The sequence below is a fragment of the Vigna umbellata genome, chromosome 3, assembly GCF_029865625.1.
Source record: "Vigna umbellata cultivar VRB3 chromosome 3, Vumbellata_1.0, whole genome shotgun sequence".
Lineage (NCBI taxonomy): Eukaryota > Viridiplantae > Streptophyta > Magnoliopsida > Fabales > Fabaceae > Vigna > Vigna umbellata.
Window position 1 is genome coordinate 33,977,320 of NC_142167.1, and position 16,518 is coordinate 33,993,837.

General features: G+C 39.7%; 1 long non-coding RNA gene across 1 annotated transcript; it reads left to right on the top strand.

Moving 5' to 3' along the window:
* The first annotated feature begins 724 nt into the window (after positions 1 to 724).
* LOC148202328 (uncharacterized) lies at positions 725 to 3,556 on the top strand. Its single transcript, XR_015785175.1, has 3 exons — positions 725 to 865; positions 972 to 1,062; positions 2,893 to 3,556. It is a non-coding gene; the product is annotated as an uncharacterized LOC148202328 (long non-coding RNA).
* The last annotated feature ends 12,962 nt before the right edge of the window (positions 3,557 to 16,518 follow it).

Below are 16,518 nucleotides of genomic sequence, written 5' to 3' on the forward strand. Positions count from 1 at the left end.
TCAATCTTCAATTCTGCTTAATACTTATATTCTTTCGAAGATAACGATAATCTAAAAATGATATTTTAATAATATTTTAACTTTATTTATGTATCATTATATAATTAATTTAAAATTATTTTATAATTAATAATAATAATTATAAATATTAATATAAATCAATTACAGAATGATACATAAATAATATTAAAATATTATGAAAAAATATTATTGAAGTATTATTATCTTTGTCTTAATAATTCCCTATAACATTTTAGATCACTCCTTTCTATAAAATTTGGTTTGAATAGTTATTATATTTTCTTCAAAATATAAATTTTAAATCTAATTTAATTTAAAATAATTGATATTTAAATTTAATTTAATTTTATAAAATCAATATTATTTTGATAGAATAGTTAAAATTAATTACAGTTTAAATATTATTTTCTATTGATGTCGTTTGTAAGGACTTGGTGTGAGAACCTGATAATTAGTACACATTAATTCAATCTCTAATCACTATTTAATGCACCGTGACACGTCAAAATGCACTCACCTTTCCGCTGCATGCGCCTGCCATGTGTCACGGTTGGAGCATTCTGAGAAGGTTAGTGGGAGACAAGTGGCGTTTGGAGGATGGGAGTTTATTCTGCAGGGGAAAGAGAAAAATAATTCTGGAAAAACTCTCCCTCTTCCTCCTGCATGCTTCATCTTCTTCTCAGAATTTATGCTTCCAAAAATTCTCTGCCCTCTCTCTAAACTGTTTTCATCTTCTTCCTAAGAAAATTCACCAGCAAACCTTTGATCTTGTTTCAGACACCATAGAAACCTTCCCTGCACTGTGAGCATCATTCGGATCCAAACAGAATTGAGAACTGAACTGGTAAGTTCTCGTCTCTGTGCCTCTTTCCATTTAGTTCATGCAAACCAAAATTCTGGTTGCATGCATGAGTTAGACGTCTGATATGTTAAAATTTTTGGTGTGTTAGATTAAGTTGAAGTGGTTGAGTGAACTTCTGATAGAAAGTCGTGAGAGCACGAGAGAAACTCTAAACATTTGGAAGTACACTGCTAGATCAGGTAAGGGAAGTTTATAGGTTTAATTTATACTGTTTGATTTATGATCTGAGATGCATGTATGGAAAGCATGATGTTTGAGTATTTAGAAACGTTTACTGATATGGAATATGATTTCTGGTTTGTTTTGCATGTGTGAAAAATATGAAGTTGAGTTGTTAGAAATGATCACTGATATCTGATATGCATTCTGGTTTGGATGAATCTGTCATGAACTGATACGGCTTGTATGAATTATATTTGATGTTGAATTTGTTTTAAATGCATGTTGAGTTGATTATGGATGAATGGAGAATGGCTATTGTGTGGTTGGAATGATTTTAAATGTTGAAATCTGCATGATGATGATGTTTGAAGGGAATTAAACCTGAAATGGAAGTATAAAGTTGGAAAATGGAAATCTGGAAAAATTCTGCTAAGTGTGAAAAATCTAAATTTTCTGATCATTCTCTGTTGCTAAAAGGACGTTCGTCACTGTACGGTCTTAGACCGTTCGGTTTTTGGTTAACATGACTTAGATTGGAATTCATTCATTTGGAATGAATTCTGCTCGAGAACGAGCGTCCCCCAATTGAGTGAATGAGCGTTCGTTCTGCTCAGTATAGATCAATATTTAAAACTTTATAAATAAGTGACGTTCGGTCTTAAGTCGAGCGTTCGTCCTCAATGACGTTCGGCCTCATGTCGAGCGTTCGTCCTTATTGTTGATTCGACCTTATGTCGAACGTTAGTTCTAGAGAGCGTTCGTCCTTATACTGAACGTTCGTCCAAAGTTGGCGTTCGGTCCTATACCGAAACGCTCGTCCTATAAAGCGCTTGGGTTATAACCAGCGTTAGTGCTGATTCGTGCTTGGTCATTGACCTAGCGTTCGTCCACAGCAGGGTTCGGTTTCTAACTGAACGCTCGTCCTTATTATTGAATTCTGAGCGAACGTAATTGACGTTCGTCCAAAGTAAATTTCTGATCGTTCATTCATTGACAGTAAGAGTTGTTTCTGTACTTTAAATATTCTGGTTATTTATCTAAGTTATTCTGTAAGATAATTATTTCTTTTGATTCAACCTAAAGTTCTTGTACTCAACATCTTCTAAGTATTATTCTGAACTTCTAAATTCAATCTCATCTAAATTCTTTAAGAATTCTTAATGTCCATCAGTGAATAAGAGTTCGTTTCTTTTGTTCAGAAACGTGAAATCAAAGGTTCTGTAATAAGTTCGTTTTATTTGAGTAAAGAATGCATGACGTTAATGTTAAGAGAGTGGAACACAGAATGAAAATGTGAAAATGAGAAATGTTTAATGTGGACGAATGATATGTTGAACGAATTATTGGAATTGGATTTTTACGAGCGTTCCAGGGAGGAACGTCTCTTATATGATTGAATATTGAATTGGTAAGGTATGACTGTGGTTAGTTAATGCTGGCTTGGTCCATCCTGATATTCCGTGATACACCTCTTCAAGTAGAAGGGGGTAGTCATGCGTGGGAATGGCAGGAGGTCCTTAGTCCATAAGTTAACATGGGCGACGTAAGAACGGACTTACCTCGAGTGGCAGCTGTTTGGTGTTACCCAGTTACTACACCACTCGGGTGCAAGGACGCCTGTAACTACATGGTTCATACAGTCCGGACGGTCTGTCTTATTATATGCCTTTATATGATTATTATTTGATGAATTACATGCTGTATGTGTGTTTAGAAATGTAACTGTATGTGTTGATTGTATAAATTAAATATTATAAGCTTACCCTTGCATTTCCATTGTGTTGTCTACTGTACATGTATACTCCGTCTTGTCAAATGCAATGATCATCCGTTGTGGATGTGAGCAGATGGTGGTGCATCCCTTGAAGCAATGCTGGAAGAAGAAAATTTGGACGACTCCAATCTGGTTGAAGTTGAAGTAAAGGCCGAGCCTTAGAGTGCTCGTTTGATTTAGGCTGTACATGTTAGCATAGTTATAACGTTCGGCCACCTATTTTGTAAGGCCGTTCGTCTCATTCATCTCTGATTGTATTTTGGTGCACGTTAGTTTATGTATTTAAGAGCGTTCACTCTTGGTTTTATTGTATGCGTTTACACGCGTCCTCTGTACTGATGCCGTTAGGCTTTTCAATCCAGTTTTAAATGCAAAGACTGTTTGTGATTACTGTTAATTGTAATTAATTCTGAATTATAGTGATTACTGTATTTTGGGATGTTACATTAGTGGTATCAGAGCAGTTTTGTTCTTCTAAGGACACTGTAGGGTTATGAGTGCACTGTGTTTTGCTGTGTGCTTATTGCATGTTTAATGAGTTATTATTGTTTTAACTCTTGGACATAACTAATGCTCGTTTGTTTTTCTCTGCATCCAGAGAACAAATGGCACCTAGACTTCCTCCTCCTCCTCAACCGAATGAGTCCGAAACGTCCAACAACACTAGATTGTTGGAAACCGTGGTGGAAAGATTGCATCAACAGAATACCACGTTGCTGGAGCAAAACGCCACCTTGATGCAGCAAAACCAAGCTGCTATGCAAGGCTTGGAGGCCTCGCGTGTCAATTCTGAAAACACGCAAAGGCAGTTGATGGAAATCTTGGCTGCAACTAGAGGTGCGCCTGGAGCATCTTCTTCAAACGCTGCTCAACCTGCTGCCGAGTGGAGTTTGGAGAGCTTCCTGCAGCATCACCCAGCTAAGTTCAGTGGGAAGTGCCTCCCTGATGAGGCTGATCAGTGGCTAAGGGACATGGAGAGGATTTTTAACGCCAAAAGGTGTCCGGATGAGAACAGGTTGGCGTATACAGAATATTTATTTACTGGAGAAGCAAGCCATTGGTGGGCGAGCACAAGGGCCATACTGGTAGACGCTCACCGCCCTGTTACTTGGGAAGTATTCCGTAATAAGTTTTATGAGGAATATTTCCCTGACAGCGTAAAGTTTGCAAAGGAGGTGGAGTTTTTACAACTGGTTCAAGGTGGAATGTCTGTATCAGAATACACCAATAAGTTTAAACACCTTGTCCGATTCAATACAATGGCCACTAGTGAGGAGTGGCAGTGCAGAAAATTTGAGAATGGTCTACGCAGTGATCTGAAGGTTGTGATTTCCAGTTTATGCATCCGAACGTTCCCTGCCATGGTGGAGAGGGCTAAGGTACTGGAAAAGAATTTAGCAGAGGTGGAACGGTATAAGAAACAGCAAACAGTAAGGGGGCCAATTGTCTCAAGGGGGAGTGTGAATCAGAGAGGATCCCCTTACGCTCGTCCAGCAGCCAACACAAGTGGATCTCAAGCCTTGATTCCTGCTGGACAGTCTGGACAGCAAGGTAGTATCACTTGTTTTCAGTGTGGAGGGCCACACTACCGTTCATCATGCCCTCAGTTGGCGAGAGGAAAACATTGTGCTCGTTGCGGAAGAAGTGGACATGGAACGAATGAGTGCAACTCTGGTGGGAGAGCAGTGATGAGGCCGCCAAACGCAGGAAGAAATCAGCAAGGAAGGGGTGGTCGAGCCCAAGCTACTGGGCGTGTGTACGCAATTACTGGTGCGGAAGCAGCAAGTTCAGGTACACTTATCACCAGTACTTGCTTGTTATATGGAATGCAATGTTGTGTGCTGTTTGATTCGGGGGCGACGCACTCCTTCATCTCGAAGGCGTGTGTTGAAAAGCTGGGAATAGTGGAGAGAGATATGCAGTTTGAATTGGTGGTATCAACACCAGCGGCTGGAGAGCTTAGGACATCTACCGTATGCATTAGATGTCCTATTGTGGTAGAGGGGCATAGTTATAAGGTGAATTTAATCTGTTTACCTTTGAAGGACTTGGAGATAATTCTAGGAATGGATTGGCTAGCTGCCAACCATATTATTATTGATTGTGGCAAGAAGGAATTAGTGTTTCCTGAAGAGGATGAAGAATACTTGGGTGTAACTTTCGGTCAATTGAAGGAGGATATAATGGAAGGTGCAAGCTGTTTTCTCATCATGACGCATGAAGATAAGGAGTTAAGGGGGTTGGCAGAAGCACGGATGTACAAGGGGAGCAGTATTGAGAGCACGGTTGTGAATGAATTTCTGGACGTATTTCCAGAAGAGATACCAGGATTGCCTCCTGTTAGAGAGATTGAATTCACCATTGATTTGGTGACAACAGCTGCACCTATATCTGTTCAACCTTACCGGATGGCGCCTGCAGAATTGACCGAGCTTAAGAAACAGATTGAAGAACTTATGGAGAAGCAATTCATCAGACCAAGTGTATCACCATGGGGAGCTCCTGTACTCTTGGTGAAAAAGAAAGATGGTAGCTCTCGGTTATGTATAGACTACAGGCAATTAAATAAGCTGACCATCAAGAACAAATACCCGTTGCCAAGGATAGACGATTTGCTGGATCAGCTGCATGGAGCAACGGTATTTTCAAAAATTGATTTGCGTTCAGGATATCACCAAATAAGGGTTAAGGAGGACGACATCCAGAAGACAGCATTTAGATCACGTTATGGACATTATGAGTACGTGGTCATGCATGCCATTTGGAGTAACGAACGCTCCAGCCATCTTCATGGATTACATGAACCGGATATTCAGACCCTATTTGGATAAGTTTGTAGTTGTGTTTATAGATGATATTCTCATCTACTCCAAAAGCAATGCCGAACATGAGGAGCATTTGAGAACAGTACTAACCGTATTGAGGGAGAAAGAGTTGTACGCAAAGCTGTCAAAGTGTGAATTCTGGTTAAAGGAGGTGCAGTTTTTGGGACATGTGATCTCGGCTGAAGGCATTTCAGTGGATCCCTCTAAGGTGAGAGCAGTGTTGGATTGGAATAGCCCTCGTTCAGTCACAGAAGTGAGGAGTTTTGTGGGGCTAGCAGGCTATTACAGACGTTTCATAGAGGGGTTCGCCAAGATAGTGGCTCCACTTACTCAGTTGACTAGAAAGGATCATCCATTCGCTTGGACTGATGTGTGTGAGGAACGGTTCCAAGAGCTGAAGGCGAAACTGACGAGCGCCCCAGTTTTAATTATTCCAGACACGTCCAAGCCATTTGAAGTATACTGTGACGCTTCTCACCATGGTTTAGGCTGTGTGCTCATGCAAGAGAGACGTGCAGTAGCTTACGCGTCTCGCCAGTTGAAGATCCATGAAAAGAATTATCCCACTCACGATTTGGAGTTAGCAGCAGTTGTGTTCGCATTAAAGATTTGGAGGCACTATCTATACGGATCAACATTTCAAGTCTTTAGTGATCACAAGAGCCTCAAATATTTGTTTGATCAGAGGGAGCTGAATATGAGGCAAAGACGTTGGTTGGAGTTTTTAAAAGACTATGATTTCGAACTGCTGTATCACCCTGGGAAAGCCAATGTAGTGGCAGACGCTCTGAGCAGGAAGGCAGTGCAAGTCTCGTTTATGATGGTGAAAGAGTTTAATTTGGTGGAGAGTTTTAGGGATTTGAGATTACAATTTGATCTAGGAGCGGATGTGATAAGGTGCTGTAATCTTAGAATTTCCAGTGATGTGTTTGACAGAATTAGGATGAAGCAAAGAGAGGATGAAGAGCTGGTGAAGATATTAACAGCACTCGATTCAAACAAAGATAGGGATTTCAATACAGGAACTGATGGCATGTTACGTTACCGGGGCAGAACGTGCGTTCCAAATGACAGTGAGCTGAGAAGGATCATATTAGAGGAGGGACATCACAGCCGTCTTCGAATGCACCCTGGCATGACCAAGATGTATCAAGACCTTAGGAAGTCATTTTGGTGGCCTGGTATGAAGAGTGACATTGCACGTTTTGTGTCCTCTTGCCTAACTTGTCAAAGAGCCAAAGCTGAACATCAAAGACCAGGAGGATTACTGCAGCCCTTGGAAATTCCAGAGTGGAAGTGGGACAGCATCTCTATGGATTTCGTGACCCACCTGCCACGAACAGTCCGAAACCATGATTCAATTTGGGTGATTGTAGATAGATTAACTAAGAGTGCCCACTTCTTGGCCGTTAATTTGAGGATGTCCATGACAAATTTGGCCAAGCTGTACATTAAGGAGATTGTTAGATTGCATGGAATTCCTTCAAGCATTATATCAGATCGAGACGCGAGATTCACATCTCGTTTTTGGCAGTCATTGCAAGGAGAATTGGGAAGCAAATTGCAGATGAGTTCTGCATATCACCCTCAGACGGATGGCCAATCTGAGCGAACCATCCAGACTCTTGAAGACTTGTTGAGGACATGCGTTATAGATCATGTGGGAGTGTGGGATGAAGTTCTGCCGCTTGTTGAATTCACATATAATAACAGCTATCAAGCAAGCATAGGAATGGCACCGTTCGAAGCTCTTTATGGAAGAAAGTGTAGAACTCCTTTGTGTTGGTTCCAAGAAGGTGAAACTGCATTAACTGGACCAGAATTAATTCAGCAAACAACAGAAAAAGTGAAACTGATCCAGGAGCGATTGAAGACGTCTCAAAGCAGGCAGAAATCGTATGCTGATAAGAGGAGAAGACCCTTAGAATTTGCTGCTGGAGACCACGTGTTTCTAAGGCTGAATCCTATCACTGGAGTAGGGAGAATTCTTCGTCCAAAGAAGCTATCACCAAAGTACGTTGGCCCTTATCAAATTCTAAAGAAGATTGGAGCAGTGGCGTATGAATTGGCGTTACCACCTCAACTGTCCAACCTTCATCCAGTCTTCCACGTTTCACAACTCAAGAAGTACATGGCTGATCCCTCACACGTGCTGGAGGTAGAAGACATCCAAATTCGCCCAGACCGGACACTGGAGATGCAACCTGTTTGTGTGGAAGACAGCCGCACCAGACTCTACAAAGGCAAAGATGTTCATCTCGTGAAAGTAGTGTGGAATGCCAAGACTGGTGACTCAACATGGGAGGTGGAAAAGACTGTGAAGGAGTTGTACCCTCACCTATTCCCTGGTAAGCTTTAGAATTTTCGAGGACGAAAATTTTTGTAGTTAGGGGGAATGTGAGAACCTGATAATTAGTACACATTAATTCAATCTCTAATCACTATTTAATGCACCGTGACACGTCAAAATGCACTCACCTTTCCGCTGCATGCGCCTGCCATGTGTCACGGTTGGAGCATTCTGAGAAGGTTAGTGGGAGACAAGTGGCGTTTGGAGGATGGGAGTTTATTCTGCAGGGGAAAGAGAAAAATAATTCTGGAAAAACTCTCCCTCTTCCTCCTGCATGCTTCATCTTCTTCTCAGAATTTATGCTTCCAAAATTCTCTGCCCTCTCTCTAAACTGTTTTCATCTTCTTCCTAAGAAAATTCACCAGCAAACCTTTGATCTTGTTTCAGACACCATAGAAACCTTCCCTGCACTGTGAGCATCATTCGGATCCAAACAGAATTGAGAACTGAACTGGTAAGTTCTCGTCTCTGTGCCTCTTTCCATTTAGTTCATGCAAACCAAAATTCTGGTTGCATGCATGAGTTAGACGTCTGATATGTTAAAATTTTTGGTGTGTTAGATTAAGTTGAAGTGGTTGAGTGAACTTCTGATAGAAAGTCGTGAGAGCACGAGAGAAACTCTAAACATTTGGAAGTACACTGCTAGATCAGGTAAGGGAAGTTTATAGGTTTAATTTATACTGTTTGATTTATGATCTGAGATGCATGTATGGAAAGCATGATGTTTGAGTATTTAGAAACGTTTACTGATATGGAATATGATTTCTGGTTTGTTTTGCATGTGTGAAAAATATGAAGTTGAGTTGTTAGAAATGATCACTGATATCTGATATGCATTCTGGTTTGGATGAATCTGTCATGAACTGATACGGCTTGTATGAATTATATTTGATGTTGAATTTGTTTTAAATGCATGTTGAGTTGATTATGGATGAATGGAGAATGGCTATTGTGTGGTTGGAATGATTTTAAATGTTGAAATCTGCATGATGATGATGTTTGAAGGGAATTAAACCTGAAATGGAAGTATAAAGTTGGAAAATGGAAATCTGGAAAAATTCTGCTAAGTGTGAAAAATCTAAATTTTCTGATCATTCTCTGTTGCTAAAAGGACGTTCGTCACTGTACGGTCTTAGACCGTTCGGTTTTTGGTTAACATGACTTAGATTGGAATTCATTCATTTGGAATGAATTCTGCTCGAGAACGAGCGTCCCCCAATTGAGTGAATGAGCGTTCGTTCTGCTCAGTATAGATCAATATTTAAAACTTTATAAATAAGTGACGTTCGGTCTTAAGTCGAGCGTTCGTCCTCAATGACGTTCGGCCTCATGTCGAGCGTTCGTCCTTATTGTTGATTCGACCTTATGTCGAACGTTAGTTCTAGAGAGCGTTCGTCCTTATACTGAACGTTCGTCCAAAGTTGGCGTTCGGTCCTATACCGAAACGCTCGTCCTATAAAGCGCTTGGGTTATAACCAGCGTTAGTGCTGATTCGTGCTTGGTCATTGACCTAGCGTTCGTCCACAGCAGGGTTCGGTTTCTAACTGAACGCTCGTCCTTATTATTGAATTCTGAGCGAACGTAATTGACGTTCGTCCAAAGTAAATTTCTGATCGTTCATTCATTGACAGTAAGAGTTGTTTCTGTACTTTAAATATTCTGGTTATTTATCTAAGTTATTCTGTAAGATAATTATTTCTTTTGATTCAACCTAAAGTTCTTGTACTCAACATCTTCTAAGTATTATTCTGAACTTCTAAATTCAATCTCATCTAAATTCTTTAAGAATTCTTAATGTCCATCAGTGAATAAGAGTTCGTTTCTTTTGTTCAGAAACGTGAAATCAAAGGTTCTGTAATAAGTTCGTTTTATTTGAGTAAAGAATGCATGACGTTAATGTTAAGAGAGTGGAACACAGAATGAAAATGTGAAAATGAGAAATGTTTAATGTGGACGAATGATATGTTGAACGAATTATTGGAATTGGATTTTTACGAGCGTTCCAGGGAGGAACGTCTCTTATATGATTGAATATTGAATTGGTAAGGTATGACTGTGGTTAGTTAATGCTGGCTTGGTCCATCCTGATATTCCGTGATACACCTCTTCAAGTAGAAGGGGGTAGTCATGCGTGGGAATGGCAGGAGGTCCTTAGTCCATAAGTTAACATGGGCGACGTAAGAACGGACTTACCTCGAGTGGCAGCTGTTTGGTGTTACCCAGTTACTACACCACTCGGGTGCAAGGACGCCTGTAACTACATGGTTCATACAGTCCGGACGGTCTGTCTTATTATATGCCTTTATATGATTATTATTTGATGAATTACATGCTGTATGTGTGTTTAGAAATGTAACTGTATGTGTTGATTGTATAAATTAAATATTATAAGCTTACCCTTGCATTTCCATTGTGTTGTCTACTGTACATGTATACTCCGTCTTGTCAAATGCAATGATCATCCGTTGTGGATGTGAGCAGATGGTGGTGCATCCCTTGAAGCAATGCTGGAAGAAGAAAATTTGGACGACTCCAATCTGGTTGAAGTTGAAGTAAAGGCCGAGCCTTAGAGTGCTCGTTTGATTTAGGCTGTACATGTTAGCATAGTTATAACGTTCGGCCACCTATTTTGTAAGGCCGTTCGTCTCATTCATCTCTGATTGTATTTTGGTGCACGTTAGTTTATGTATTTAAGAGCGTTCACTCTTGGTTTTATTGTATGCGTTTACACGCGTCCTCTGTACTGATGCCGTTAGGCTTTTCAATCCAGTTTTAAATGCAAAGACTGTTTGTGATTACTGTTAATTGTAATTAATTCTGAATTATAGTGATTACTGTATTTTGGGATGTTACACTTGGATTTGAGTCAGCAAAAAGGGAATGACAAGTGGCAAAAGATGAGAGGTTGAGTACTTTAAAATAAAATTACATTAGTTTTGAAACATTGATTTTTAACTCATTCCTCTTGTCTGAGAAACCATTCCTCTTCCTGCAAGCTCTCTCCTCCCCCTATATCTTCTCCCTTTCCCTTCTTCACACTGAACCATTAAATTCTCGATTAGGTGCTGCCCCAACGATCACAAAGTTGCGGGTCTTGCTCTTAGTCGATCAATTTCTCTAATCAGAACCGGTAAGAAAACCCCCTTTCTCATGTGCCCTAGGGTTGTAAGCATGTGATTGAACTTGTTGCATGCAACCCATTTCGTTTTCTTCCGTAATCTAGCTTCTATTGGGTTCTAAGATTCGTTTTCTATCATCAATTGATGATTTATAGGTGATTCTAACATTTTGAGAGTGCAAGCAAGTGGTCTAGGGTTCCTACTTGAGCTTGGTTGTCTACACTAGAGGTAAGGGGAGCTAGTTCTACTTTTGATTTTACTGTGTGGAGTGAATGCATGATAAAATTTGTAGTGGTTTGTGGTGGAAGCATGAACTTGGTTCTAGCTAAACTTGAAATGCATGTATGGAAGTGTGTGTTATGTGTATTTGGTGATTGATGTCTATAAACTGTTTGGAATGACTTAGAATGATGGAATTGTGTATGTTGGAACTGTTTTAGCGTGAAAATTCTATGGTAGTGCTGTTAGAAAGGAAATAAAGTGTCTTTAGGGTCAATTTTAGGCCATTTTAGAGGAAGTGAGGTAGGGATTTTGAGTAAATGAAGGCTGCAGTGTTCCTGGACTGTTTGGGCAGCCTAGACAAGTCCATTGTGACTTGTTAGAAACATAAGAGTGGTCGGAAACATGTTCCAAGTAGTAGAATCAAATTTGGGTCCCTAAGTTGTTGAAGTTAGTGTTTTGGAGCTGAAAGTGAACTTTAATCACTTAAAAATGGTAGTAGGAATGCTTAGAATCAGTTGGACAAGTTTAATTAAGTCTAAAACGAGAATTAAGAGTCTAAGAAGTTGAGAAAAGTGGTTAGAAATGGTCAAAGGGAGGTTCTGTTACCATTCTGCAGAATTCTGCATAATTCTGCAGAATTCTGCAGAATGCGCAAACTGACCGTTCGTCCATGTCGGATTTGAACGCTCGGTCATGCCATGTGCTGAGTGACGTTCGGTCAAATGTTGGTTTGATTAGCGTTCGTCCTTGTCTGGGGAGCGTTCGGTCTTAGGGGATGATATTAACAGCGTTCGGTCATTGGTTTAAATAACGATCGCTCAAGTTATGGTTTAGTAACGATCGCTCAGGTGTTGGTTAGTAGCGTTCGTTCAGTTGATGGTTTAATTAGCGTTCGGTCAGAGGTTGAATTAGTAGCGAGCGTCCATAAGTAATAGCGAGCGTTCATGTTGGTGGCGTTCGGCCTTGGTTTAGTTGCGATTGTGAGCGTTCAGCCTTAAGTTTGTATTCTTAGGGTTGAATCTTAAGCGTCCGGTCTTGATATTGGTTAGTGATCGCTAGCGCTCGGTCTTCATGTTTGATCGTTGAGCGTTCGTCCAAACAAAGTCCGCCCAAGGGATTTTGACGTTCGTTCAAACAGTGTCCGACCAATGGGTTTTGGACGTTCGTTCAAACAGTGTCCTCCCAAGGGCTCTTGGCGCTCGTCCAAATAGTGTTCGTCCAGTGGTGATATTTTCTGTTATGTTTTCTCTCATTCCAGTAAGTTATGTTATTTAAATATTTCGGTTACAATTTATGAATGCATCTTCATGTGATCCAGATTGGTTGAAAGTGTATGGTTATAAGTGGTTTATGATGTACATTGTTGATCCAAAAGGAATATCATAAGATTTAAAATGGTAGGATTGAATCGGAAATTTAGATCTCTCGGTGGGATCAGTTAGTGTATTGAATGAATGTAAGAGGCTTCCATATGGGGGGTTATTCCTAACACTCCAACGGTCTTTCATTCTCACTTAGAGAGGATTGACGCGTGTGGTGGGAGTAGTGGGAGGTCCTAGGGTAGACGCTATCACTGGAGGTCTATTCCGCGGTAACGGACTAGCCTTGTGTATGGTCGGGTGGAACCCCTCGGCAATGGCTTTGCAAAGTAGTAGAGGCCATCACAAGTGCACAACCCGCCCCAGCTCTACATACATTCTATGTCCGGACGTGTCTAGAGTCTTAACATGATAGGATGCTTGTCTTGATGAATTTTATGAAATAAATGCTTATGTTTATGATGACTAAGGTCACTACAGGAAAAAGCGTTATTATCGACGGTTATTTACCGAGGGCCTTTAGACCTTCGGAAAAATTTTGTGGACATAATATACCGAAGGCATGTAGGCCTTCGGTAATGTCAGTTATAGGTTAAATCAGAAATTTGGGTTTTTTTGCCCCAAATTCTCAAATTTCAGAATTCCCCCTCTCCCCTTCTCTCGTCTCCCCAATTTTAGAGATCCCTCTCTCCCCTTCCCTGTCTTTGCCCTAAGTTGAGGTTGGTCACCGTAAGCCATTGTTGTGTTCCTAACGCGGAGGTGGGTTCGTTGGTGGCTAGGGTTCGTGGCGCTTGCGGTAGGGTGGTGACTCGTGGAAGTTGGCGTTTACGTCAGGAGTGGTGGCGGTCAGTCGATTCAACATTGCGGTTTCACGGTGCACGTTTGGTGGTGTGGATGTTGATGGAGGTTCGTTGGTAGGTGGCGCTCTTTCATTCCCTGCTCTCTATTCCACCACTGCTCGTCGTGCTCAATTGCCACAAGAAAAGGTCGTGTTTTTGTATGATGTGAGATTAGTCTTCAACTTACTGACTAGTTGTACTAATGTAATGTTGTTGTATCCTGTGTTGAGTGCATAATTGCTTGTGGTAGATTGTATATTAGATTTGGGTTGTATGTGAGGATGTTGGCTGGTGCATACTTCATCTTGGGTGTGAATGCTTTAGTAGTGAGTAAATGTTATTTGATGAGTGTTGCCTGTATGTGATATTACAAAGTGCCTTTGTACCTGTCGTGGTGCCTCATTAACCTATTAAGGGTGTCTCTATTGTGCATCCTTCCTGTCTATTCTAGTGGTTATTTATGGGTTAATAGTTAGTGTATTTATGGATTAAAGTTGACTGAAATTAACTAGATGCTATCTTGGGCAGTTTATTTGGAGACTGGTACAATTTTGATTGGTGACTGATGTTTTTTATTTCCTGTTTCTTAGAGATAAGAAATATAAAAGTGAATATGTGTACTATGTTCTACATGTACAATGATGATAGAATGTGGAATGATTGGGTTAAATCGTGTAAAATTGTTGCTGGAGTCATGAAATAGATGTTTTAAATGTGGAAGTGATAAATGCCAAGATTTAATCCATGTGTATTGTAATAATGTGCTTGAAAGTGAAGAGAGCATGGTGCTGTGAGCAATATTGCGTTATTGGAATGTTGTCCTGTCACTTTTAAATGCATTAAATCAATTGATGGATGATAATCAAATGATAAATGTTGTAGTATAGGTAAATAAAACTGAGTTATAGGTAAGTTTGAATAAAGTTGCATGATCGATGTACTGTGTCTCTTTATATGTATAGTTAATATAAGTTGGCTATGGATGCTTTGGTTGTGTGTGATCGGTGCAATCATAAATGTTGTGAGTACTATAATATGACATGAATGGTTAATCTTTGGATTTCATATTAGATGCTACACATCAGTTATTGTGACTGCATGAACTCTGTTGCTGAATAGGATAATGTTGACCATGGAATTTGAAGGTTATTTCATTTGGAAGTGGCAATGAATTTGGGCAAGATTAATAACCTATTGAAAATTATTCCAGTTGTTGAATGGTAGATACTAGGTTTAGAGGTATGTTTGAAAAGTAGTAAGTCGTTGGTGTTAAAAAAAATTTGAATTAGCCTAGATGATGTGGGCCATATGGTGGGATTAATAGGACATTGACAGGGGAGGGATTTTGGTACGTTGGAATTAATAAGGGGTGGGACCCTTTGTGTACTTATGATGATATAGATTTAATGTAATTAATAAAAGGCCTAGGTAAGTACGTAAACAAATGAGGTTGATGATAGAAAACGAATCTTAGAACCCAATAGAAGCTAGATTACGGAAGAAAACGAAATGGGTTGCATGCAACAAGTTCAATCACATGCTTACAACCCTAGGGCACATGAGAAAGGGGGTTTTCTTACCGGTTCTGATTAGAGAAATTGATCGACTAAGAGCAAGACCCGCAACTTTGTGATCGTTGGGGCAGCACCTAATCGAGAATTTAATGGTTCAGTGTGAAGAAGGGAAAGGGAGATAGAGGAGAGAGCTTGCAGGAAGAGGAATGGTTTCTCAGACAAGAGGAATGAGTTAAAAATCAATGTTTCAATTTTTATTTTAAAGTACTCAACCTCTCATCTTTTGCCACTTGTCATCCCCTTTTTGCTGACTCAAATCCAAGTCCTTACACAGATTCTGCAAAATCTCACCATTTTGTTTCAATAACTTTAGTAGAAAATATCATTTTTTTTTGGAAGCGAAGAATATAAAGCAAGTGATCGTTGGGGCAGCACCTAATCGAGAATTTAATGGTTCAGTGTGAAGAAGGGAAAGGGAGAAGATATAGGGGGAGGAGAGAGCTTGCAGGAAGAGGAATGGTTTCTCAGACAAGAGGAATGAGTTAAAAATCAATGTTTCAATTTTTATTTTAAAGTACTCAACCTCTCATCTTTTGCCACTTGTCATCCCCTTTTTGCTGACTCAAATCCAAGTCCTTACACAGATTCTGCAAAATCTCACCATTTTGTTTCAATAACTTTAGTAGAAAATATCATTTTTTTTTGGAAGCGAAGAATATAAAGCAAAATAAAACAAAATCCAGCTGCTTATGTCTCATCTTTGTCTCCTTTTTGTCTCTGCCATAGATTGACCTGAGGATGGAATACGTCAGCCCAGAAGGACTTCGACTCGATGGTCGCAGACCCATGGAGGTACAGCTATTATTTTTTTCTTGGGCTTTTTTTTTTCCTCCTTTTTTTCTTCACTTAATATTCATTCCAAAAAAGGTTCCTTTAGATCTTTCAAGAATACTCATGAAGCGTATGAAATGCGGAGTATTAATAAATAATAATATCCTACATGAATTCTTACATAGTCATGAATTACTGAAGCTTTATGTTAATTAGTATATATAAGATCTGCAGATAGTTCTGCATATGGGTTATACATAGATGAGCCATGCCATGGGTAATGGAAATGTGTAAGGGCACATTTTGAACTGCAAAAAAACATATAAACAGATTAGAAGCAGTCAATAACCTTAGTTCTGATAAACATTAAAACCTATCACTTAAAAGCTACAAATGTTGTAGTTTGCCAAATGATAAAAGTAAGAAAATGGAGGGTTCTAACCCTAAGGATGTCTAACCAACCTTTTTTAGTGAGATATATGAACTTGGTCCTATGACAAAATGAGCTAATTGAAAGCAGCATTTTAAGGTCTGGCCTATGGAATTCAGTCCTATTTAACAGCTGTGATTTGGACATGATTTTGGGATTCGACTATTTAAAATGAGGAGATGCACTTTAGAGGATAAGGTGAAGTTATTACTATTTATTAAAAATTTAGTATTTAAGAGTGTGATAAAAT